Raw genomic sequence first — 25260 nt, 5'->3', positions numbered from 1 at the left:
GTCAGAAAGTAGACCAGATGTATTAATAGAAATAGAACAAACACTATATAGAATTAATATGATGGGGCTTATAGTTCATTTTATATGGGTACCAGCGCATTATGGAGTTGAGGGAAATGAAATGGCAGATAGAATGGCAAAACAGAGTGTAAAAAGAGTAATGATTGATATTAATGTAAGAATGAGTGTAAAAGAGGTAAAGGGTATTATAAAACAAAAAATGGAAGAGAGATGGCAAAAGTTATGGGAGGAAGAAAGAAAAGGACGTTGGTTGTTTAAAATACAAAGGAAAATAGGGAAAATGAGAAGAACAGAAAGAAGTAGGAGAGAGGAGATCATTATAACAAGACTTAGAATTGGACATAATGGATTAAATAAAAACTTATATATGATAGGAAAACATCAATCAGGGAAATGTGAGTGTGGGGAAGATGAGACAATAGAACATGTTATGATATATTGTAGGAATTATCAGGTTCAGAGAAATAATTTAATTAGAAAGCTTAGTAGGATGAAAATGAAATTAGATATAGTAGATTTATTGCAAAAAGAATCAGGAAACAGATGTTATCAGGTAATTTTTTATTATTTAAAACGGTGTAGGTTATATAATAGAATATAGTATAGATAAAGTATATAAATGAGGGTATATGAGTAGGGAGTATGTAAAAGTGTAGGCATAAATAGATATATGGGTGTATAGATGAGTGTTGATGTATAGGTATATATATATATATATATATATGTGTGAGAATATATATGTATGTGTATATATATGTATATGTATATATATGTATATATATATATATGTATATATATGTATGTGTATATATATATATATATATATATATATGTATATATATATATATATATATATATATATATATATGTGTATATGTGTGTGTGTGTGTGTATGTATATGTATATATGTATATATATGTGTGTGTATATATATATATATATATATATATATATATATATATATATATATATATATATATATATATATATATATATATATATATATAGGGATATAGATAAATGTCATGTGATCCACACTCCATATCAGTAGGTGGCGGTAATGCTACTAAAAGTTGTTTGCCAACCGCCAATATAAAATCCGAAAGAGAGAGAGAGAGAGAGATACTTCCGGATTTCCTGTCTGGCAACACTGCTGTCGAGTTTGAAGCGTGCTTCGGAGCTTCGGTGTTGGAGGTAACATCACTAGCAATCGGTCTAACCGAGAGAAGGGAAAGGGTTACTATCGAGTACCTAAGGTAATCACCCATAGAGGTGAGAAATGGAAAAAACTCACAGAACAACGCCGCAAAAAGTGGATAGCTAACCTACGTTTACAGACTGGAGGGGCTGAATCTGCAAATGCTCGTGCCTGCGGGGACCACTTCGTCAAAGGTATGTGCGAAATCTAACTGTTTAGTAGTAGTGCAGTAAAGTATTATGTTGTTAAATGCCAATCAACAGTAATGTAATACGGGCTACGTTTGGGCTTTGTTTTGAAGGCTGTCCCAGCGTGTTGTTAGCTACTGAGTCAGTGGACTGGGCTCCGACGGTCAAGCTGGGTTACCAAAACACAGAGCTAAGACAGCGTCATCGGTGTTTCATGCGATCGCTGAGAGTGGTTAAGTGCTAAAGGCTGATTCATACTCGGCGCGACCTCGCTCATACTAGCTGGTCGCAAATGGCGCAAACGGTCACGTGTCCCAAAATTCCGCCACGCCCCCCGTCGCAAGCTAGAAAATCCTCGCGCGGCGCAAGGGCGCGCACACAACTTTTTTTCTGACTTCAGGCGCGCTCAACTGGAAACAGCTGACCAAGAAAAAGAAAAAATGAACACTGCAGAGACCGCGGTGACCGAGACGGTGCGCCTCTACAAACATCTGTACAACACGTCTATGAAGTTACACTGGGACAACGTTTGACAAAGTTCGTCTTGTTGCAAAGGACGAACATTCCACCTTCTCTTCTGTTTTTGCCGCAGCCGCTTAGCTCTGAGATACATATACAGTTCTACACCCAGAGTAAATTCATTCCGCATCAGATGTGCCAGCCTCTGCTGACGTGACACCACAGGTGGCATTGTGTATGCTTTCTTCGTATGCTTTTCAGCTTGTTTCCTCAACAGTGACGTTCGCTGGTCTGGAGAGAACTGCAAATGTGACGCATACTCGGCGCAAACTGCGCTTATGAGCTGAAGGAACTGTGAAGGGGCTGGCGATTTCGATGACGTCATTAATGGTTCTCGAGCCAGAACAGTTGCGCGTTTGCGCCGAGTATGAATCAGCCTTAACAGGGCACATTAGCTCCCAAGTTCTTGACAACAGAATCGCTCGCTCGCTCTCTCTGCCTCGTGCATTAGGCTAACAAAGACACACTGTCAGCATTTGGATATTTGGATCTCGGCATTTTATCAAAACATAAACATTTTTGATTGTTATTTGAGTGCCAACATTCACAGCTCGGCATTCAACATGTTAAGTTCTGCTTTACTACACACTGCATTTTCCATTGGGATAATGCACCATAAACAACACAGAAAACAAGCTTACCCTGGCCAACACCAAAACACAATCATTCTGTAGACGTTTTACTCCGAGTTTGCTGATCCATCCGCTGTGGTAATAGTTGTCTGCCTCCAAACTTTTGTGCGCCTTCATCTGTTGCTTGGTGTAGTAAGAAGTCTGAAGAACCAGGTAGCTCGTTGTGTCCACAGCCCAGGGCCGGTTCTAGCCCATTGGCAGCCCTAGGCGAGATTGCGATTTTGCGCCCCCCCCCCCCCCCCCCCCCCTATTTGAATCCTGTTTGAACGAACCACAACCACATTTTTTTTTTTTAAGTATCTTTTTATTTCTCAAAAGAAAGCCATTCAGCATACATATATTCAGTCTTACATTTTGCAATTTTTCTTTTGAGCAGCAATCCCCCCCCACCCCCACCCTTAAAGGGATAAGCCAACAAAACACACAAACGTAAAAGTACAATTATGAAAAATGAAAAAGGGAAAAAGCAAAAGAGAAAATACATGTAATCATTCTGATATAGGTACACTATGTTATATGTATTATGCTGTACATTTATATTTGATATATGAACTACAAGCAAGGTAATGGTCTCAGAACATTTTTATTTTTAGAAACTTTGTAACTTTTACAACCAACTGCTCACAATGAAACACGCCTAGCCTTCCTAATCGCAAATTCATCAATGGTGTCATCGAATGATATCTGGCTTGACACGTCTTGGTTTACACTTATAAGAGCAAGCCCGTTGAGACGTTCTTGGCTCATTGTTGACCTCAGGTATGTTTTTATCAACTTTAACTTGGAAAAGCTTCTCTCTGCAGAAGCTACTGTTACTGGAAGGGTAGCAGCAACTCTGAGGGCGACCCACATGTTTGGAAAGATTTCTCCTAATTTCTTCTCGTATAAGAAAGTTAGAAGATCCATAGTGGTCATGCTAGCTTTTGACAAATCAGGGAATTTTACAGTTTTATAGTTTTACAATGACTGGAAGTGTGAGTTCATATTTTGACTGTATTAACATACTCCTATAACAGATGATTATAGCTTTATTATGTATAGCCCACTACTACTAAAACGAATGCTATTACTACCAAAAACTATAATAAATAAACTTACAAGATTCAGAGAGAGGTGAACCTGGGAGATCAGCTGAGCTTTCTTCAGGTGAGGGTCTCTGCAAAAATCTCTGGAGTGCACCTAGACATTTTAAAATATACCACTCACCAACACAATCACATTTATTACAATTGTGTATTCACATGTATCTACTATTTACATGACCGTAGCAGATTCTACATAAGCCGTTTTTCCATAAGATTTCCAAGCAAATTAACTAATTTATCTGATTACTTTGAATGTTTACCTAGCTGGAAGGCTCGACAAATGTTAAATGATAAAACAAAAGAAAACTAGCGAGGCTATTTCTTAAAGTAGTTTGGCTTACAAGACTAACTCTAGGTTTTTAGTTTCCTTTAAAAAAAACGATTTTGTTGCCTGTGAAAGACAGCTTGTGGATTAAGCTAGCAGGCTAAACGATAGCCCACAAGCTTTCTAGAAATAGCTAATGCTAGCGGAGAAACATTATGCAGTGATAGCTAGCTTCTACAATGAAACGTCAACCATGAACAGTGACAGAAAACACAATTTTGATTAAACTTTAGAACTAATGTCTGAGATGAAAATACATACCTCTATACTGGGCTTTCTTCTCCTCCTCATCTTTTTTTCGTTTTCGCCCCTGTGCACCAGACAGTTTGGTCCTTTTCATGTCGCTAGTTGACCTTCTACGACCGTTAGCGTGATTTAGTTCCAGTGTGGCTGTGACTTGCAACTGCATCGTCATGACGACACCCATGCACATATTTTATGTAATATAATATTACATTTTCATTCGAAATATGGGTTGGGGCATTTTCGTTTGCACGTGTCGGCCACCGTATGAAAGGCATAAAAAGCCCCCCCCCAAAAAAAAAAAAAAAATAAATGAAAATTTTTTTTTTTTAAAAAGGGGGCGCCCCCTGCCAATTTGGTGCCCTAGGCAGCCGCCTTGGTGGCCTGTAGGAAGAACCGGCCCTGCCACAGCCTCTATTTTCGGCAACTCGTTCCGATCCACTAAAGCTGCAGTTTTCTTAACTTCTTTCTATAGTTTTGCTGAAATCTTTTGTGATTTTAAAAAGTTTGATGATCAATGTCAAATTTAGAATGGTTCTTTCCAGACTTATCTGAGTATCATTTGGCTTTTTGATAGAAATGTGCGGCGAAAACATGTGATTTGATGTGTTTAACGTACACAATATGCCATATTTCATGATTAGGTCTTAAAATGACTTAATTATGCTCAATATAAATACTTTAATTACATTAAGAGTTTAAGTTGTGTGAAGAGGAGTCATAGCATTATTATAAAGACTTGTGGGTGATCCAGGAAAGTATCACAGGAGCAGCAGAAATACAGTTCTCCTCAGTATCAGCTTGGCTCTATTTTTGCCTCCCTTGATATCACTGCATCTGTTACGGTATTTACTGCTCGGAAGCAGGGGACTGCTCGGTCTGCTCTTCGGTCTGCACAGTTTTACATTGGACGCATTGATATCAAGGGAGGCAAAAATAGCGCCAAGCGAAGTGAGGTCTGACTTTTTCCTGGACAACATTTTGTGATGCAAATGTATTACTCTTTTGAACGGATATTTTTTTGAGAAGCAAAATGCTTTATTTTTGTGACCCCAGCCAACTAGCCGGACTAGCTTTGTGGACCCCAAAACTCAGCTGGGACTCCGCTCACAGGACGCAGCAGGGGGTAAGTCAATGTTCACAAATGATATTGCTAATATGGGATGTCATACAGCTTCATGTCAAAAGAGGCAAACTATCCCTTTAATGTAGTAAAATGATTTAAGTTGATCGTGTTAATTCAATTTTCAATTCAATTAATTTTTATTTATATAGCGCCAAATACAACAAATGTCATCTCAAGGCACTTAAATAATAAAGTCCAATTCAAGCCAATTGAAATTCAATTAATTGTAATCATAATTATTTATAAAATAATCCAATTCATTCATATAGAGCCAATTCAAAAACAATTTCCTAGCTAAGGAAACCAACAGATTGCACCTAAACTTGTGTTTAGTCCAATCTCCCGTCCTGAGTGTGCCTGAGGCGACTGTGGAGAGGAACGACTCCCTTTGAACACGAAGAAACCTCTGGCAGAACCAGACTCGGGAAGGGGGGCCATCCACCTCGACCAGCTGGGGTTTGAGAAGACAGAAAAGGGGGGAAAAACCCACTGTAACACCATTCAAAGGATACCTGTTGGAACAGGGAAACACCAGTTAATGACCACAATAATGTCACATGTACATAATATCATTTGAGAAATTAAACAGGGGAAAAAGAGAGTAAAGTGAGGAAAGGTGTGACAGATGAGGCCCCTCAGCAGTCTAAGCCTATAGCAGCTTAACTTTGGGATGTTTCAGGATCACCTGAGCCATCCCTAACTATAAGCTTTATCAAAAAGGAAAGTTTTAAGTCTGGTCTTAAAAGTGGAAAGGGTGTCTGCTTCCCGGACATTTACTGGCAGCTTATTCCACAAGAGAGGGGCCTGATAACTGAAGGCTCTGCCTCCCAAACTGGCAGCTGGTTCCACACAGAGGGGCCTGATAACTGAAGGCTCTGCCTCCCAAACTGGCAGGAGAATATTAGAATATTAGGAGGATTTTCTCCTTTTGTGTTAATTGTAAATTAGAGGAACGCCACTGTCTCTCCAGCTTTCTTGCAGTCTGCTTTAAAGCACGCAGCTGTGAATTATACCAAGGAGCCAGCCTCTTTCGACTGATTACCTTCCTTTTCAGAGGGGCAACATTGTCCAGTGCTGTACGCATTGAAACTATAGTGCTGTCAACAAGAGAGTCAAGTGTTGCAGGAGTAAAGTTTAGGTAGCTGTCCTCTGTCATATCTGCACATGGCAGTGAAGAAAAGGATGATGGAATTAACTCTTTAAATCTGGTTACAGCATCCTCTGATAGACACCTTCTATATGTAAATTTCTTCTCAGAAACTGTATAGTCAGGTAATGTAAACTCAAAGAGTTGTTGATTCATTAATGCTAACATGATCCTCCTGCTGCAGCCAGGTTTCTGTAAGACTAAATATATCAATATGATGATCACAAATCAACTCATTCACTAACAGAGACTTGGAAAGGAGAGATCTGATATTCAGCAAACCACATTTAATAGTTTGATGTTTTGTTTTAATTTTTTTTTTTTTTTGGACAAGAGGATTTGCTCCTTTTGTGTTAATTGATTGGGTGGGTAGCAGCAGGTGGGAAGCTGCAGAGAAGTGTGTCAGACTACAACTCTGCATCCTGCTCTGAACCCTTGGTTGTCATGTTTTAGGGTGACAAATAAATTTGTCCATATTTCTAGAAATGAGAGCCGCTCCTTCCAAAGTGGGATGGATGCCGTCTCTCCTCATCAGACCAGGTTTTCTCCAGAAAGATTGCCAATTATCTATGTAGCCCACGTTGTTTGCTGGACACCATCTGGACAACCATCGATTGTAGGACGACATGGGGGGGCAGCAAGACGATGACGACGTCTATGCGCTACACGCGAAGCTTGAGTGTTAATCCAACATGGCAGCGGACACAGCGTTACCGTTCGATGCAGCCTTAGAAAGCGTTTTAAGTAAGTTTTAAAATAAGTTTACTTTTTTTTTTCGTCTTCTTCCTTGTCGAATTTATGTCGCCATCTGGTATAAGTGATACAATTGGCTATGAATCGCGCGCAAAGCAGCATGGGAAGAACCAGACGCCATTTGATAGACATTCGTAGCGCCCAATAAACGGCTCTAGGCATTCTTAAACCACGCCTCAAATACGAGAAAATGCACACCTAGTTCCCAGACCACCATCTCATCGAGATTGTGGACGCGTCAGCCAGGCTAGGTTTTCTCCAGAAAGATTGCCAATTATCTATGTAGCCCACGTTGTTTGCTGGACACCATCTAGACAACCAGCAATTGTAGGACGACATGCGACTAAACATGTCATCACTGGTCAGATTTGGCAGGGGTCCAGAGAAAACTACGGAGTCCCACATTGTTTGGGCAAAATTACACACCGATGCAACATTAATTTTAGTGACCTCCGATTGGCGTAACCGGGTGTCATTAACGCCGACGTGAATAATTATTTTACCGTATTTACGTTTATCCTTAGCCAGCAGTTTTAAATAGGATTCTACGTCGCCCGCTCTGGCCCCCGGAATGCATTTGACTATGGCCGCTGGTGTCTCTAAAGCCACGTTTCTGACTATTGACCCATCCCACGTGACGTCACAACAAAAGCGTCAGCCATTTTGGACGTGAAAACAAGTAGTCTACCACAGCCAATAACGGAGGAGCGAGGAACATTCAAAGGAAAATATCGATTCGATCAGTAAGGTTTACATGATGCCGGCATATTGTTGCGCGCCTGGGTGTACCAACAGTCAGCAGACGAGGAAAGATTTGTCTTTTTACCGGATCCCCACTGACCTCGAGCGACGGAGAAGATGAGTCGCGGCGATCAATAGGAAAGACTGGCAACCTTCAGTATACCAGCGGTTGTGTAGTGACCACTTTGTTGGAGGTAAGTGTCGAATAAAGATATATGCATATACATATACATGCAAAATAAAGATAAAGCCTGAGAGGGATTTTCCACGGCACACCAGATGATCTCTCACGGCACACTAGTGTTCCCCCGTGCCATTTCAGGGTTGCCTTTCTACTAGATAAAGCATAACACAGCGCCTTTAGTAAAGCACTACGACTTGGTCATTGCAATTCTCGTAATAGCAAGATTATAACACCGTGTCAACGGGTTTACATGTCGTTTATCCTGGTGAACAACGTTAAATGAAAAATGTAAACAAACCTTAGCTGTAAAAAGATGGCGCTCACCGGCTCCAGGGACGATCCACTGGTAAAAGGCAGGTCACATAGCCCGACACAAAATATTTGTAGGCATCCAAACTCTTGTATGCCTTTAGATCCTTTCCCGTGTATGGCGATGGGTTTTTTTACGACATAAATATAAAGGTCGTGGGGGCCGAAGTCGGGTAAAGACGAGGCGGTGGCATGCTGTCGGACGTCTGTAAACAGCCCTGGTGGAAGCAAGTACACGTCGTTTTCTAAACCTCCAATTTTTAGCTTCTCCAAATACCTCTCCCTCTGCTGACCCATTAAATGCCCGACCTCGCTGGATAGTGGAGTTTTTTTCTGCATCTTGTTCTTTCTTCTTTTATTCAATTTTCAGTCTGTCTGTATCGTTACTGTTACTATCGTTACTCGCAAATCGTTGTCTTCTATACGTCCAAAATGGCGGTTGCTTTACGAAAGTCACGTGACTGGGAAGGGTCAATAGAGCTGCCAATTACCAGGGTTTTGTCCTCAGTGGGTGTGTCGCTGAGTGGGGAAAATCTATTTGAAGCGTGGACAGGTCGATGGTGAACAACGGGCTTGACTGTAGAGCTATGCCTCTTCCTGACAGTCACCCAGCCACCTTGTAATCCCGGCTGCTCGGGTTCTGCTAGGGGGAGGCTAATTGAGCTAGCTACGCTAAGTGGCTCCACACTGGCTAAAGGGACCTGGCTCGCTATCGGTTGATTTTCAACAGTGCAGAACCGAGCTTCCAATTCAGATAACCTCGCCTCCAAAACTACAAAAAGATTACATTTGTTATATGTACCATTATCGCTAAAAGAGGCAGAGCAGTAACTAAACATCTGACACACGGAGCAGGTGAAAGCAGGAGAAGGAGGAAGAGAACCGGTAGCCATGCTACGCTAGAGAACCAGACACACCGCTAAAAAGTGAGAATAAAGATTAAAGATCTGTAGGAGTGTGTTAGAAAAGAACGGTAAGCTATAGAGTTAACTATGCAAAATTGTGTAAGTTATAGGTAGAAATAAAGTGATTATCAGTAGTCCAAGAGAAGCAAGAAATTCCACAGTACACAAGCAAGGTAACAGGAAGTGATGCAATACATCTTACCGCAAAGCCTTACACTGACTCAGATGAGATTTATGGGATATTGCACACAGTGGGTGTCGGTCTATTATTACATTTTTTTTTCTGAATTTGATAAAAAAGCTACAAATATTTTGAACTGTGACCTTAGTGGGTCTTTAAAGAAGCATTTTAAAGTTCACAGGGATTTAAATAAAAACCCACAGTAATGAGTTTAATGGAATGTGACTGGATGGTTAAAAACTGTGCAGAAAGGTTATCAAGAGAAGAAGAAAAGTAGGTGTGGTTTAACACGCTGCACACCACAGCTGGATCTTATCGTATGTGCTGACTGTTGTAGAGTCCATCAGTCGGAGAACCAGAATGGAGCAGCAGAACCAGGAGCTGAACCAGGAGCTGAACCAGGAGCTGAACCAGGAGCTGGAGCAGGATCTGAAGCACCATGAACTGAACCAGGAGCAGAACCAGGAACTAAAGCAGGAGCAGTACCAGGAGCAGTACCAGGAGCAGTACCAGGAGCAGTACCAGGAGCTGAACCAGGAGCTGGAGCAGGAGCTGGAGCAGGATCTGAAGCACCATGAACTGAACCAGGAGCAGAACCAGGAGCAGAACCAGGAACTAAAGCAGGAGCAGTACCAGGAGCAGTACCAGGAGCAGTACCAGGAGCAGTACCAGGAGCAGTACCAGGAGCAGAACCAGGAGCAGAACCAGGAGCTGAACCAGGAGCTGAACCAGGAGCAGAACCAGGAGCTGAAGCAGGAGCAGTACCAGGAGCAGTACCAGGAGCTGAAGCAGGAGCAGTACCAGGAGCTGAAGCAGGAGCAGTACCAGGAGCTGACCCATGAACTGAAGCAGGAGCAGAACCAGGAGCAGTACAAGGAGCAGTACCAGGAGCTGAAGCAGGAGCAGTACCAGGAGCTGAAGCAGGAGCAGTACCAGGAGCTGAACCATGAACTGAAGCAGGAGCAGAACCAGGAGCAGTACCAGGAACTGAACCGGGAACTGAAGCAGGAGCAGAACAAGGAGCAGTACCAGGAGCTGAAGCAGGAGCAGTACCAGGAGCTGAACCGGGAGCAGAACCGGGAGCAGAACCGGGAGCAGAACAAGGAGCAGAACCAGGAGCAGAACCAGGAGCAGAACCAGGAGCAGAACCAGGAGCAGAACCAGGAGCAGAACCAGGAGCTGAACCAGGAGCTGAACCAGGAGCTGAACCAGGAGCTGAACCAGGAGCTGAACCAGGAGCTGAACCCCTCCACCAGGAAACGAGCCCGCTCATCCTCTGGTTCCCCCGGGCCACAGGTCAGTGTGGAGGACGTTTTTATTGTGAGAATGCATTAGCATTCTCACTATTAAGTTCCTGTTTCCCTTTATTATTATTCCGTATTCCATATTCTTCCGCCGTTTTTCGGCATTCAACTACTTCAGCATACTTTGAGCTATTTCAACAAATTTGGTATCAAAATGTTCAGCTCTTTCAGCTCTTTCCTGCAATTATTTTTTGGTGTTTCTAACTTTTCAACTTTTTAAGATATTAAGCTTTTTGTTCAACTTTTTTCCCCATTAAAAGTAATGGTAAATCTTCAAATCCTTTCAAATCCTTCAAATCTTAACTAGTTCAGCATACTTTCAGCTAGAGACACCATTCAAATTTTAAAATGTTCATAAGACATTCAGCTATTACAAAATGATTCATCTTTTAAAAATATTCGGCCAATTTTGAAATATGACAGTTTAAAAAATATGAAAATTAAGTTCCTTCTTGGATTTTAGAGTGAGACATTCAGCAGTGCGAAAAGTTTCAACTTTTCAAACAAATTACTATAACTTTCATACAGTTTAACTGAGAGAAACAAATTATACCTTAAAATGTAGGAAAACTTGTCCTCTTTCAGCCAATGTAACTCCTAAAGAGCTCACATGGACAGATTTTGAACTATGAGCCTTTAAGCTTGAACAAAATCTCAAATTCTGACTAAATCTGCCATTTTTGAATCAGCTTCAAGTGTTTCAAACTGCTTCGATTTAAATATAGTTCACTCCACAGATGTAAAACTACTTTGCTAACTTTCTCTAAGCCTTCTGCTTCTAATGGTGTTAAAATTATTTTTCTAGCTGCTCAACTTTTCTCACAAGATGTATTTGAAGTCAGTGTTCGGCGTCATTTCTCTCCCGCGATCGGCGGGCGGCCGTCTCATCTCTCCATATATGTTGTGTGTGTTCAAACTGCTTCGATTTCAATATAGTTCACTCCACAGATGTAAAACTACTTTGGTAAGTTCCTCTAAGCCTTCTGCTGGTAAAATTATTTTTCTAGCTGTTCAACTTTTCTCACAAAACGTGTTAGAAGACAGTCTGCGCCTCAGATTTGTCTCGCGGCTGCGGCTTCAGCAGCTTGCACTTCCGGTTTAACAGAACGAAATGGCCTAATGGTAACACTACCGTCCTTTCGTGCGGGCGGCCCGGGTTCAATCCCCAGCATGTCAGCTCAAAATGAAAAAAATAATAATTTTTTGTAACTATTTAAGCATACTTTCAGCCATTTCAACTGTTTCTAGCTCGAAATCATTACACTTTCGTCTTTTAAATGTCATTTCAACTTCAAACTCCTGTTTCTTCTCAGCCTTTTTTAGCTTCCATAGCTCTTTTAGCTTTTAGCTTCTTTTAGCTTCTTTAGCTGTTTTAGCCTTTTTTAGCTTCCTTAGCTAACTTCTAACTCTAACTCTTTAGCTCCTTCAGCTGCTAGCTTCTTCAGCTCCTTTAGCTTTAGCTTCTTCAGCTGTTAGCTTCTTCAGCTGTTTTAGCTTTAGCTCCTTCAGCTGTTAGCTTCTTGAGCTGTTTTAGCTTATTTTAGCTTCTTTAGCTTCTTCAGCTGTTTTAGCTTCTTTAGCTCCTTTAGGTTTTAGCTTGTTCAGCTCCTTCAGCTTTAGCTTCTTCAGCTCCTGTAGCTTTAGCTTCTTCAGCTCTTTTAGCTTTAGCTTCTTCAGCTACTTCAGCTTTTAGCTTCTTCAGCTGTTTTAGCTTTTTTTTTTTAGCTTCTTAAGATATTTTAGCATGGTAATTCAGCTCTTGCATTCTCACAGCTGTTTCGCAGGAACAGCTCTTTCTAGTTTTATTTCTTATTTATTTGGTTAGGACACTGCACATTAAACAACATATCAGCAAAGCATCTATGTATCTAAATTTCATCCGTTGTCCTCAGGCAGGTATCATAAAAACATACAGACAATACACCATGACAAAAAACTAAAAAACAAACAAACAGAAAATATTTTGAAGGATTCACATCAAAGTTAAGAGTCCGTACACAAAAGGGAAAAGACGGAGAGGTGACCCATGAGAGCAGCTCTGGCTGTTTTCAACCACTGTTTAAAGCAATACTATGTAACATTTCTACCTTAAAATAACAGCTTGAAAAAAATTGTGCGGCTAGAATGAGTTTTAATATTACAATTGGCCTGTCTCCTATGCCCTTCGGGGGTCTGAGTTGGGAAAACTGCGCTATGTAACTTTGCTGGACCGGCCCGGGAGCGGCCCGGTAGCGGCCCGGGAGCTGAGCGGAAGTACTTTGACTTGCTTTCTGGCACACCAACCGCAAAAACAAATAGACCCCTCTCACGCTCCCAGGTACATTTTGATTACTCTTACCTTCTCGGTCGACATAGCTTGCACCTTCTGACTCCTCGCTGGTTCGTCAACAAACGTGAAACGTGAAAGCGAAAGGGTGTTGTATTTACGACAGTGTAACCGTACATTACCTCCAAGCTTGTAGGGGGAGCTCTATAGTGGGCTTTTTGAGAAGTTACATTGTATCGCTTTAAGGGTCTTTTTAAAGGTGGTGGAATTGTCCCAGTTTCTAACACGAGTTGGCAGTGTGTTCCAGCACTGTTCCTCTGATGGACTCCACCATTTGGCCAAACTTAGTCCTGCATCATTGCACATCAGTCTCCTCTAGTGCTCTGGTGTTTACTCTAGAGGATTCTGTCTTTATGAAATCCTGTAATAGTGGAGGGGCTAATCCTTTGGAAACCTTAAAGATGAGACAGACATCCAAAAACAGCTGATAGCTATCAAAGTCCAAGATTTTGCACTCTGATGTATGTGACCATGTTGTATAACAGCAGGAAATACAAGGTAGTATCACTGCATGCGTAGAAGTCTTCGCTGACTCCATAGTCAGGAAGGGTCTCGCATGTTTGAAATTTGATAAATTCAATTTAATTGTATTTGTGACTTTTTTAACGTGTTGCTTAAAATTGAGATTAGAATCAAAGATTACCCCGAGGTACTTAAAGTGTTGAACCACATCAAGTGTCTCTGCATCCACCATGACTGATGGTTGCTGTCCCTCTGTTGGCTGCCGGGAGTAAAACATACAGACTGTTTATTTTTTTATTCAAATGTAAACAACAGTTTTGGAGCCAATGGGACACTGGCACCGTGGCTCCTGAGAGAATTGCAGCAGCTTCTTGAATTGAATTGGCATGACAGTATAATGCAGTGGCACTTTTTTTCATGACGATAACGAGACGGTGACGAGATAAACATAGCTGTCTGATGACGAAAACATGACGAGACGTGTGTGAGTTTTCGTTGACGAGAATGGACGAAAATGTTAGTGGGTGATCTGTCAGACGTTTAAAATGCATGACATTTCTGCTTATTGTATGTGTCAATTAAAACCTAAAAAGTATCTGCTGCGGCACCTTAAGGCTCGCCACAGGGATATTTTTTCAAAGGTAAGTTACAAATGCTGTTAACATAATCGATAAATTTCATAGTAAGCTAATACATTAGTACGTTTTCCACATACTGCTGGCGCAAATGGGCTGCTAACTTCAGGCTAAAGTTAGCTTTTGTTACGCTAACGTCAATTCATTATGTGTGTGTTACTTTAGCAGCATGTTTAGCCATGTTTACATTCAGTGACGGTGTGGTTATCTCTTTGTGTTTACTTTCTGTCAGTAAGTAACTTGATATGTTAAACAGGTCGAGTTACTGTTATACGTAGAGTGTGCTAGCTTTAGCCTAAAAGCCACAAGTGACGTTGTGCAGCCCTAACCAGGATCTGTGCGTTTAGTGCGCTTACAGTAAAGTTGGGACACACGCACAGTACAGAATGAAAAATCAGAAAGCTTTAGTACAGGGTCAGTTAATAAGCTGTATTTTCGTTCTGCTTGTTTGATAGTTAAGACCATACTATTTTCTTAACACGGTAGACTATACTTATTTTTTCTCTTTTTTTTGACTAAAACTAGACTAAAACCTTTTTGAGTTTTCGTCGACTAAAACTGGACTAAAACTATCGCATATAGAAGTGATTAAAATGTGACTAAAACTAATAAGCATTTTAGTCCAAAAGACTAAGACTAAATCTAAGATGGTTGTCAAAAACAACACTGGCCCTGTGGTACTCCAGCCGAAGAAGTGAGGTATGAAGATGGTAAATCACCAATTTGAACTGCATGTTTCCTGTGCGAGAGGTATGATTTCATCCAGCAGAGGGCACTATTTGAAAAGTTGAAATAGGAGCAGAACCAGAGAGGGCAGGGACACGAATAAACATGTTGTTATAGTTATACAAGATATACATCACGTTACAAATTATGTAAAACTACATTAGGTACACCTGAGAAGAGCAGGAATAGCAGAGGCAGCTGTGAAAAATAAACTAAATTCAAAATGAAATCTGAAATAAAACTTAATTGCAGTGAGAAAGGTATGCGTGGGGTTACTACACTATTGTATTGAAGCACTCGACACGGCAATTGCAACAGTCTCAGGATTAAACGACTATTGTTTGGATAGGAACCAAAGTTTACACGTCTGTTTCTGCGAACCCCGCGGATTGTCGGACCCCTACAATCTGTGGATTGTCATTGGTTTTCGCCGAACCGCGTCATAGCTCATTACCATAATATTAGCTTGAGTTTAATCGCTGGAATCCGCTCTGGTTGCTCAGTTCTCTTCGCCCCTGGCGAATCCACTCTGGTCGCCCAGTTCGCTCACCTTCCATAGAGAAATAATGATTTCCAGCGCTCAGGTAGGTCGCTCTTGGTGTACAGCATGTGGCCGCCGTGGCAACGCGTCCAGTGCTGGGAAGGGGGCGGAGCCTAGTGGACCAGAAGGAGCGACTGTTTGTATTGCTGTTGTGTTGAGTGTAGTGAAAGTTCCGTCCAGAGCCTCCGTGGATGTATCTTGGTCGTTTGAGAATGTAGTGATGGGATACAAGCTGGGGTGGGGGGGTTGGAGATGCGCTCGCCAGTGTCCAACACAGCGCAATCCACAGGAACAGATTAAAAATCCACATGGTGTGAGATCGGCAGCAACGTAATCCAACGGTGGATGGTGAAGCCACAGAGCCAGCGCAGCGGAGGTAGAGGAGTGGGGCGTGCTGGTTGTAGCTTCGCTGGAAACGGGGGGCGGCGTTGGGGATTAGCAGCAGGCTAGCCAGCCGGCAGGTGGACACCGTCGGTGTTACAGGGAGGCGGCGTCCCCCGCACTGACAGCAATCCACAGGAGCAGGCGGGCTCCCAGGAGAGCCGGCTGGCAACAGACCGGCCCACACCGGTGTGCTTCGAGGGGCGCACCAGTACAGACTTATCCAGCCACAGGAGTCCCGTACAGGTGAGCCCTGTACCGGTGTAGCTAGCTGCTGGCTAACGAGTGGCGAGGCAGTGGCAGCAAACGGGTAGAGACTGTTGGCTACTGATTCGGTGTCGCAGAGTGCTGGGTCTAGCATTTTGGACCTTCTTAAGCAAGCCGATTCTAGCAGATGGGTTTAAAATCCAACGTTAAAACTAGACTTAAAATAAAAATAACGAATACAGCGGGGAGGCGCGGCAGCAGCTTGCCAGCGGTCCCTCCCACGTCTACCAATAAGCACATCATGATTAATGGTGTCAAAAGCACGCTTTAAATGAAGAAATACAGCAGCTACAAAGCCACCCTGATCCAACAAGCTCTTTAAGTTTTCTAGGAAATAACAGGTAGCTGTCTCTGCTGAATTAAATTTCCTAAATCCGAACTGCATTGGATGAAGAGTGGCATGGCCATTATTTCAGTGTTCAGTCAGTTCTGTTATAACCCATTTCTCCGCTACTTTGGAAATTCTAGGAAAAATACTTATGGGTCGATAGATTTTGTCAGCCTTAAAGACGGGGGTGACCCGAGCAATCTTCCATGTCGATGGTACCGTTCCTTGTTTTATGGATAGATTTACAAGATGTGCAACTGGGTCAGCAACAGCCTGTTTATTGGTCTTTAAAAGGTCACTAGTAAGACCAAATGAATCTCTGGCCTTTTTAGAGATGAAATATGTGAGCATTTAAAGGGCTTCGCAAGTTCCTCAACTGAGCCAATGAAAAATCTATTGATAACTCACAGTAATCCCCAGATTGTCAGTTAGCTCATCATTTACCTGGAGCTGTAGATCACTAAGATGGAGAGATAACTCATTTAGATTGTTTCATATTAGCTTTTAATTACCATTTGCCCCATTTATGGCCTCAATATAGAATCTGCTTTCACCTTACGGGTCATCCTTAAGACTTTATCTCTATTTTTCATTCATTTTATAATTTCATTGTTCAACCAGAACAGATTATTTCTATGTTGCTTGGATTTACCTTTTTTTTTTTTTTGTGAAGTGCGTTATAATATCATTGACTTTTTTAATAAAGTTATCTGAGCTGAATGTCGTTATTTTCCAGAATATTAGACCTTCTAGATTTTGGATTTCCTCATTCAGGAAGTGTTGCTGGCTTTTGGGTATGAAGTAGAACTGGTGACCTCTTGTGGATGCCAGAGGTCACCAGTTGCACCAGATGCCTTTGGGACAAAGAAAAAACAAAACAAAATTCCCACCCCTACTGATTATATCGAATCGCAATACTTGTAGAATCACAATTATCAAGAATCGTGATACAATCGAATCGTGACCAAAGCATATCGTCCCACCCCAATTTGTGTCAAATTATACTCATCCATCAGCTGTTTAGTTTTTTTTCCTGACTTGATGTCCCATTTGATATTCAAATCAGCGAGTAGGATGATTTCCTTTTTCGAGTTGCAGTGATTTAAGATTGTCTGAAGATGATCATAAAACACATCCTTTGCTGAGGTGGATCCACACAAATCGCAGTAAAAGACATTGCAAAGCAGAGTGATGCATTTAGACCAATACACTCAGCGTTAACGTCTTTAGGCCACCTTATTAGTTCACGTTGAAACTTCTCTCTGACATAGATTAATACTCCCCCACCTCGCTCTGCTTCTCTAGCCTTTCTAAATACATTGTATCCTGGAATGCTGGTAGCTGCTGTAGATGATGATGAATGTGTCAACCAACTTTCAGATATTCCAAGTATATCAATATTAGAGTCACTTTATAAATGTTCCATTAGCTCAGTTTGTGTTTTTCCTGGTTAAAAACAGCAAAGTGTTTCTTGGTTTCATCTCCTCTCTCTGAGCTGCAGATCCAGATGTGCTCAGACTCAACATGTGCTGTAGGCTGAATGATCTGCTGGAAGAAAATCAGCGGGGAGATTGTTGTGGTGGGACGTTTTCTGGCTCTGTCTGCAGATTTGAGAGGTTCAGGAGCTAATCTTCATTATTTGTGTTTAAAGTCTCTGGGTGACATGAATTGAACCTGGTGGTGGTAATATTCTGGGTCTTTAATGGTTAGATGACAGGTTTGTAGAGTTGTTTTATCAAAGAGAAACAAAGGTTGAGTTAAAACGGACTGTGTTTCCCTGATGGCTGTTGAGCTGAATGGCTGCAGACCTCTGAGTTGTAAGCTGGAACAGAGGGTTAGTGTAAAGAATGTCATGTATTACCACCGCTGTTACTTTTATTCGTTTAAATCATCAACCTTTTTCAGCCCAACCTCTACATGGTGTTTAAGTGAACAACTTGGACAAGACTCTGGTTCCTTCCATCATTTAGAAATATTGTAGCTCAAGTTCCTTTTCAGTTTCATCATGACAAAAAGAGTTATTAAAAGAGCAAAAAGCAAGAGTTTACTGCTTAAAAAGTTGAACGTGTGCAGAACACATCAGAGCACAGTGCTGATAGCTGAGGGCACTTATAAACGCACCCTCAGCGTTCACGTTTGATATGAGATATTGAGACCTGTGTGGCTCGGTCTGTCCAGGTCCAGTTAGAATATGTTGGTTAGCGTAGGTTAGCTTAGAGAAATCTTTTGTGTGAACTTCAAATGGATCTACGTCTTCTTCCTCTCTGTCATTGCAGAAACATGGAGCCCAAGAGGGATCCAGATGGCACTGCTGTAAGGACTGTGGGAAAGTTATCAAACGATCAAATCTGAGGTATCATCAGAGGCTTCACACTGGAGAGAAGCCATACAGCTGTGACCAGTGTGGGGCAGCTTTCACTACATTAGGTAATCTAAAGACACACAAACGTATTCATACTGGAGAGAAGCCATACAGCTGTGACCAGTGTGGGGCAGCTTTCACTATATTAGCTAATCTAAAGACACACCAACGTAGTCACACAGGAGAGAAGCCTTACAGCTGTGGTCAGTGTGGGGCAGCTTTCACTCAATTATCTGATCTAAAGACACACCAACGTAGTCACACAGGAGAGAAGCCTTTCAGCTGTGGTCAGTGTGGGGCAGCTTTCACTCAATTAGGTAGTCTAAAGAGACACCAACGTAGTCACACAGGAGAGAAGCCTTTCAGCTGTGGTCAGTGTGGGGCAGCTTTCACTCAATTAGGTAGTCTAAAGACACACCAACGTAGTCACACAGGAGAGAAGCCTTTCAGCTGTGGTCAGTGTGGGGCAGCTTTCACTCAATTAGGTAATCTAAAGACGCACCAACGTAGTCACACAGGAGAGAAGCCGTTCAGCTGTGGTCAGTGTGGGGCAGCTTTCACTACATTAGGTAGTCTAAAGACTCACCAACGTATTCACACAGGAGAGAAGCCTTATAGCTGTGGTCAGTGTGAGGCAGCTTTCACTAGATTATCTTATCTAAAGACGCACCAACATATTCACACAGGAGAGAAACCTTTCAGCTGTGGTCAGTGTGGGGCAGCTTTCACTACATTAGGTAGTCTAAAGACACACCAACGTAGTCACACTGCAGAGAAATGATTGGCTTAAATCAACAACAATTTTTACGGCAGATAAGCAAACATTCACCTGAGAGCAGCAACAGGAACTACCAATCAGAAGCCTTGCATTTGTACAGATTAAAAAATCTTCTTTGTGGATCACCACCTTCTCTTGTCAGGACTTTAGTTCTGAATGTTCTGTGGGGAGCACATGTTTGAAGAACGATTGAAAGTGCTTTATAATTTGTTGGAATTGTTTTAACTGGGGACGGATCTCCTGACGTTCAAGACAAACATGGCATAAATTGTGAGTTGATGGACAGAACAAAATGCAGTCTGTTTGAAAGTAGAAACATGTTTATTCTGTTATACTTGTTTTGTTTAAAGTTAAGATCCACAAAGTAGCTTTGCACCAGCTTTGTTTATTATGTAAACATCTGAAGAAGCAATATTTCATTTCAGTTTGATGTGATGTCGAGCTTTACACTCGTCTGTATTTCATTGTTCATTAAAGGTCAGATGTTAACTTTTCTCATGCTTTTCCTGTTCTTGCTACACAGATATTTTTGAAGAAAATGTGTGTTTGGTTACGAGGGAAAGTTGACCCTTATCATCTTCCCCAAAGACCCAGAAATCTTTAACGCAGTCTGAAAAAGGTTTGGAGTTGTTCCCTGTACTTCCCAGACAGCTGTATGATGCTCATGACTGAAGCTGAAAGTTAAGGCTGTTCCAACACTAAAAGGGCACAAGGCTCAACTTCAAGCTGTGAAACTCTTTCAAATGTCTGTTGTGTTGGAATCAGATGTGTGAACGGATTTTAGTCCAAACGTCATGGCTGCACTGAGGGAAAAGGCAGCTAAGCAGGCTAACGGTACTTTGAATTGAACCGTTTAACACGAGAAAACTGAACTGATCTGTTTGTTGCTTCTACAACTGCTCAGTTACTCACACAATCAGGTACTGAGCAGATTTACCAAACAGACATTCTGCTGTAATCTCAGATGCTCTGTTTCGCTGCTCACATTGGGCCTCATGCAAGAACATTTTTGTATTTTTATTCTAAATTTCTCTCACTTTTTTCGTAAGAAGGTCTCGTACGAACACGCCACGTCAGATTCAACAAAACTTCACTTGACTTAGAAAAAAGTGTGTAAACGACCTGCGTAAATGATGAATCCCACTCGTGCGTATCTAAGTTCACGTGCACAAGGATAGTAGATTTGCATACTCCACGCCCTAAATAATACCATATAAGACTGTGCTTCCTCGCTCCTGTGCCAGGAAATGTTGAGTCATGAGAATGGCATCAAGGTGCAAAAAGAACAACTTTACGAGCTCTGAGATTGAAGTTTTGCTTCCAGAGATCCAAAAAGGAAAATCTGTAATTTTTAGCAGTGTCAGCAGTGGAATTACGGGACCTGCTAAACCGAAGAAATTGGAAGCAATTACGAGTGCTGTTTATTGTCACCTGTAGTTCGTAATGTCACTGAAATAAAGAAGAAATGGTTTGATATGAAAATGGCTTTAAAAAAAAAAACGTCTCGCCATGGGCAGGCGCTCGATGACTGCAACTAAAGCCGTGCAGTCAGTTGTTGCCTCATCATGATGGCACTTTGGTGGTCCATGAGGGGGTCTCCTGGCACCACACCTTCTGGTCAGCCTGGGCTGGTTCAGGTAGTAGGAGACCTTTGTTCATGGCAATATTGTGCAAATCTGGCATGCCTTCTCTGGGCTATAGAGCAGTTTGCCCCCCGCTGTATCGAGACACACCCACCTGGCCTTCAGCTCAGTGCGCTCCACGACAGCACGGGTGCTTTGATGCATATATGTGTCTCGTGGTCCAATTATGATTGGCAGTCCAGCCACGGCATGAAAGTCCCTCTTAATCTGTACTTGTTGGACAGCGGTGTATGGGAATTTGATGTACCATGGGAGATAAACTGATGAGAGCTTTGATGACCAAGGGGAGTGCACGACTCACAGAGGACTGGGACACCCCCGATCTGTCTCCAATCTCCCTCTGAAAGGTTCCAGTGGCCAAAAATCCAAGGGCGGTGAGGACCTGGGCGTGTGGTAGAATTGGGTTTGATCGGCGTGTTTCTCTCTGGAGTTGTGGCTCTAGCAAGCTGCATATTTGCAGCAGCACAGTCCTTGGCAATCTAAATCGCGATGTCAGCCATTCGTCTGTCTCCACACGGTCTCTTCAAGAGCCTGACGCACTAATGCATCCAAAAGTAGAAAGACAGCCGCTACGCTTCCCATTGACCTTGTTATATACAGGTTCAAAGGAACCTTCAATTAGTGCACAATTTAAGTCAAACAGAATAATGTCAGCATCATTATGGGGTATAATGTATATTTATTTATGTTTTCTTCAAAGTAATTAAATATACAATCCATTAGTCAAGCAAACTTGATTAGAATAACAGCGGACTATTTTACAAAACTCTTACGACAGGTCTGGATCACTCGTAAATTCTGTTCGTACCTGAAAGAAAACGTAAAATACAAAAAGATTGGTGAATGCGCAAATTCTCTTTGATCAGTCGTACGCACAGTTTAAGAACAAATCTGTGCGTACGAATGCTTTTTGCATGAGGCCCATTGTTTTAGTCCACAACTCTTCTTCTTCTTCTTCTGCCCCGACGGCTACACAACTTACCCAGAACACCTGGTGGCAGAGTGTGCACACGACACCCTTATACTTTATTGGATTGTATCTACAAACTCAAACGCTGATCATGTAAACCTGCTTCAGGCTGTTTTTGTTCCCTTTAGTTTTAAGCTGACTGTGTTTGGCGTACCCTGAGCATTTCAGTGGAAAATGTTCAGCACAGACTTGGAGTTGTATTGTGTTCTTGTGGTAACTACGCCCCCACAGCTATTATGTCCTTAAGAGTTTCTTAGAAAGTGCTTTCTGCCGCTCACAGTGGGAGAATCTCACTGACAAATCCCACTTTGGCCTAAAGATGTGATCAGCGGTGACTTTTGTGTGTTAGCGACTGGCGCTACGGTCCTGGCTGAACAGGAAGTAGCCACCAGAAATGCAAGACAGTCGCTGTAGCGACTGAATGTTACGCAGGACTGTCTTCCTGTATGCAGATGGTCATCAGTGAAGTCACCTCCCCCGAATGAACAGAGACAGTCCCTCAGTCAGGCTCTGTTTACATTAATTCATTTCACCATTTCTTCGTGTCGGCGTCTTGCAAACTATTTACATTTACACTGAAACGGGGATCGGCTGATTCGCTAGTCACATGACTAATCAGCCATCACATCACATGATCGCCCTTGCATCTGGAGCATGAGCAACTGCTTTATATTAACCATTCTTCGGCGACAACAACTTGGTCCACAAAATTGTCCCACCATGCGCTGCTTCTTCCCGGTTTAACCCAAAAGCGGCGCTCCATGTACGGCTTGCGTTGCTGCTGTGGCTGGGTTCTCATTATAAAAGCCGAGTAGCTAGAGCTCAGCACTGCGGATCCCCGTTTCTCACCGTTTACAACTGCTAAAATCAGCATCGTATGCGAATGCTTACGTGGGCTCTGGCGTCTTTGAATCCTTCCACCTATGAAGTCGTATTCCAGTATTTTAATGTAAATGGACAGTGCATCCACGATAGAAACGATATAGAAACAGAGTAGTATAAACGAACCCTTAGAGACGAACCTCAGAAGTTAAACCCAGTTTGTAACTGAGCTGACTCACAGTGAAAGTCACACGTTAGATCTGGTTCTCAGTGAGTGTTTCCTGTTGAGATCCAGCCGTGTCTGATCAGTGCAGCAGTTTCTTGTTTTTCATTATTCTAGGGCTGTCGCGATAACCGCAAAATGCAATCACCGCGGTGCTGAGAGGACCTCCGCGGTGCGTGTCCAGGCCACCGCCACCACCGCCCACCGCACGCCCGCTTGCGCGCGCAGAACAACTCGAGAAACTAAACGAGTTTTTAAGACTGCACAGTAGATACAAAGCGACTGACAGAACTGATACTTTTTAAAGCCAGCACAGTAATAATGATACATTGTATATTCCCCTCAAGGCAGGAGAAACACATTAACACAGCGAGGTGCCGCGTTTCTGTCGTCATCTTTGCATATAGGCACCGCACGCGCACACACGTCTGCATGCTACTCGTTGTGGTCTCATTCTCCCTCAGGAGCTGATATTACAAGAATATGCCTACTCAGTGTCGTAGCAATAGAAGTTAAAATAAAATGCAGTGGCCTACCTTTATCTCGGCTTTACTCCTCTGCCTAGTCCGGACACTTTATTGCTTTGAATCTTCCCTTATTATCCATGTTTAACGTTGTAAATGCGACCGTCTAATATCAACAATAAACTAGCTTCCGCAGAACCACAGCTGTGTGTGCACATTTGCTGTTGGGAAATACCTGATCATTTCAACAAAACTGTAGGTGAAACTATTAAAAAAAAAAAAAAAAAAAAAAGTTTAAAAAATGTGCCGGGGTTGGTTGGTCGGCGGCAGTCTGTTAAAAAAAAAACTGTATCCCGGACACGTGAGCTCAACTGCTGCGCTGATCTGCTTAGTTTTTCTCCGTCATTCCTAAACGAAACGTGCGCAGGTCTGCAACAATGTTGATATTTGCCATCTGGCACTGGCAACAATGTTGCAGAACTGGGGTATGCGCTGCTTGATCTCCGCTATGTTGGTTTGTGAGCGAGTAAATGACAGGCAAAGCAAAGTGAAATGTCAGAATCGCTGGGAAAAAAAGCCGGATTATGCGCTCGATTTTCATCTAACATTGCATGTCGTGGAAAGTAGCCTAATGAACAAAAATGCGATATCACCGCAAACCGCGCTGTTGAGCGGCTATGAGTCACCGCGGTGGGAATTCCCTCACCGCGACAGCCCTACATTATTCTCTCCTCTTACTCAGACTACACCTGAAACTAATCAAAATCAGGAAGCAGCATGAAGAATTGTCACATCAGCCAATTCAAAGAAGTAATAACAAGTGCTTCAAAAAGGCAAATGAATGAAGGGACGTAAAAATGAGGAAAATACCCTCAGTCCCCAGAAGTCTTCCTGGGGTTCCTGCTCCCAAAGCACACTGAGCGCTGCTTCTGTGCTTCAGTGTTTTTCAGTAATTTGTGTTTACTTTTTCAACCTCCGTAATAGGGCTGGGCGATATGGACCAAAAGTCATATCTCGATATATTTAGGTTGAATATCGATATACGATATATATCCCGATATTTTTTTCCGCAAAGTGAGAGCTGTGATATGAAATGCTCAGTCAAAGCCAAATACGAGTAGTTTCATTGAAAACTCACTATAAAATGTAAACATAAACACTGTATAACACACTGTATAACAAAGCTCCGTAAGGTGCACATTTAAATAAAAAAAATATCTTAAATAAAATTAGCCTATAAAATAAAATAGGTAAATCTTTTCTGAGGGCAGCATTTATAAATAAAGAGATAACAAAATAAAGTGCTCAGTTTATGCTCCGCAGGTGTTGTTGCCTTCTCCATGTTTGTTTAAGAGTGCCGGAGTGTTCCTCCCCCTCCCCCCTCTGTGCATGAAAGAGGAGGGGCGGAGCCGGCGCGAGGGAAGCAGTGCAGAGAGCTCTGATCAATGGCTTGCCTGAAACAAGTATTACA

The 25260-nt window shown here is 42.2% G+C and overlaps 1 long non-coding RNA gene across 1 annotated transcript; it reads left to right on the top strand.

The window, feature by feature from the left end:
* Positions 1 to 1162: 1162 nt before the first annotated feature.
* On the top strand, positions 1163 to 19132 carry LOC142397894 (uncharacterized). Its single transcript, XR_012772734.1, has 3 exons — positions 1163 to 1413; positions 5268 to 5337; positions 18804 to 19132. It is a non-coding gene; the product is annotated as an uncharacterized LOC142397894 (long non-coding RNA).
* The last annotated feature ends 6128 nt before the right edge of the window (positions 19133 to 25260 follow it).

Source organism: Odontesthes bonariensis, chromosome 2, assembly GCF_027942865.1.
Source record: "Odontesthes bonariensis isolate fOdoBon6 chromosome 2, fOdoBon6.hap1, whole genome shotgun sequence".
Classification (NCBI taxonomy): domain Eukaryota; kingdom Metazoa; phylum Chordata; class Actinopteri; order Atheriniformes; family Atherinopsidae; genus Odontesthes; species Odontesthes bonariensis.
This window is presented reverse-complemented; position numbering and strand designations above follow the sequence as displayed.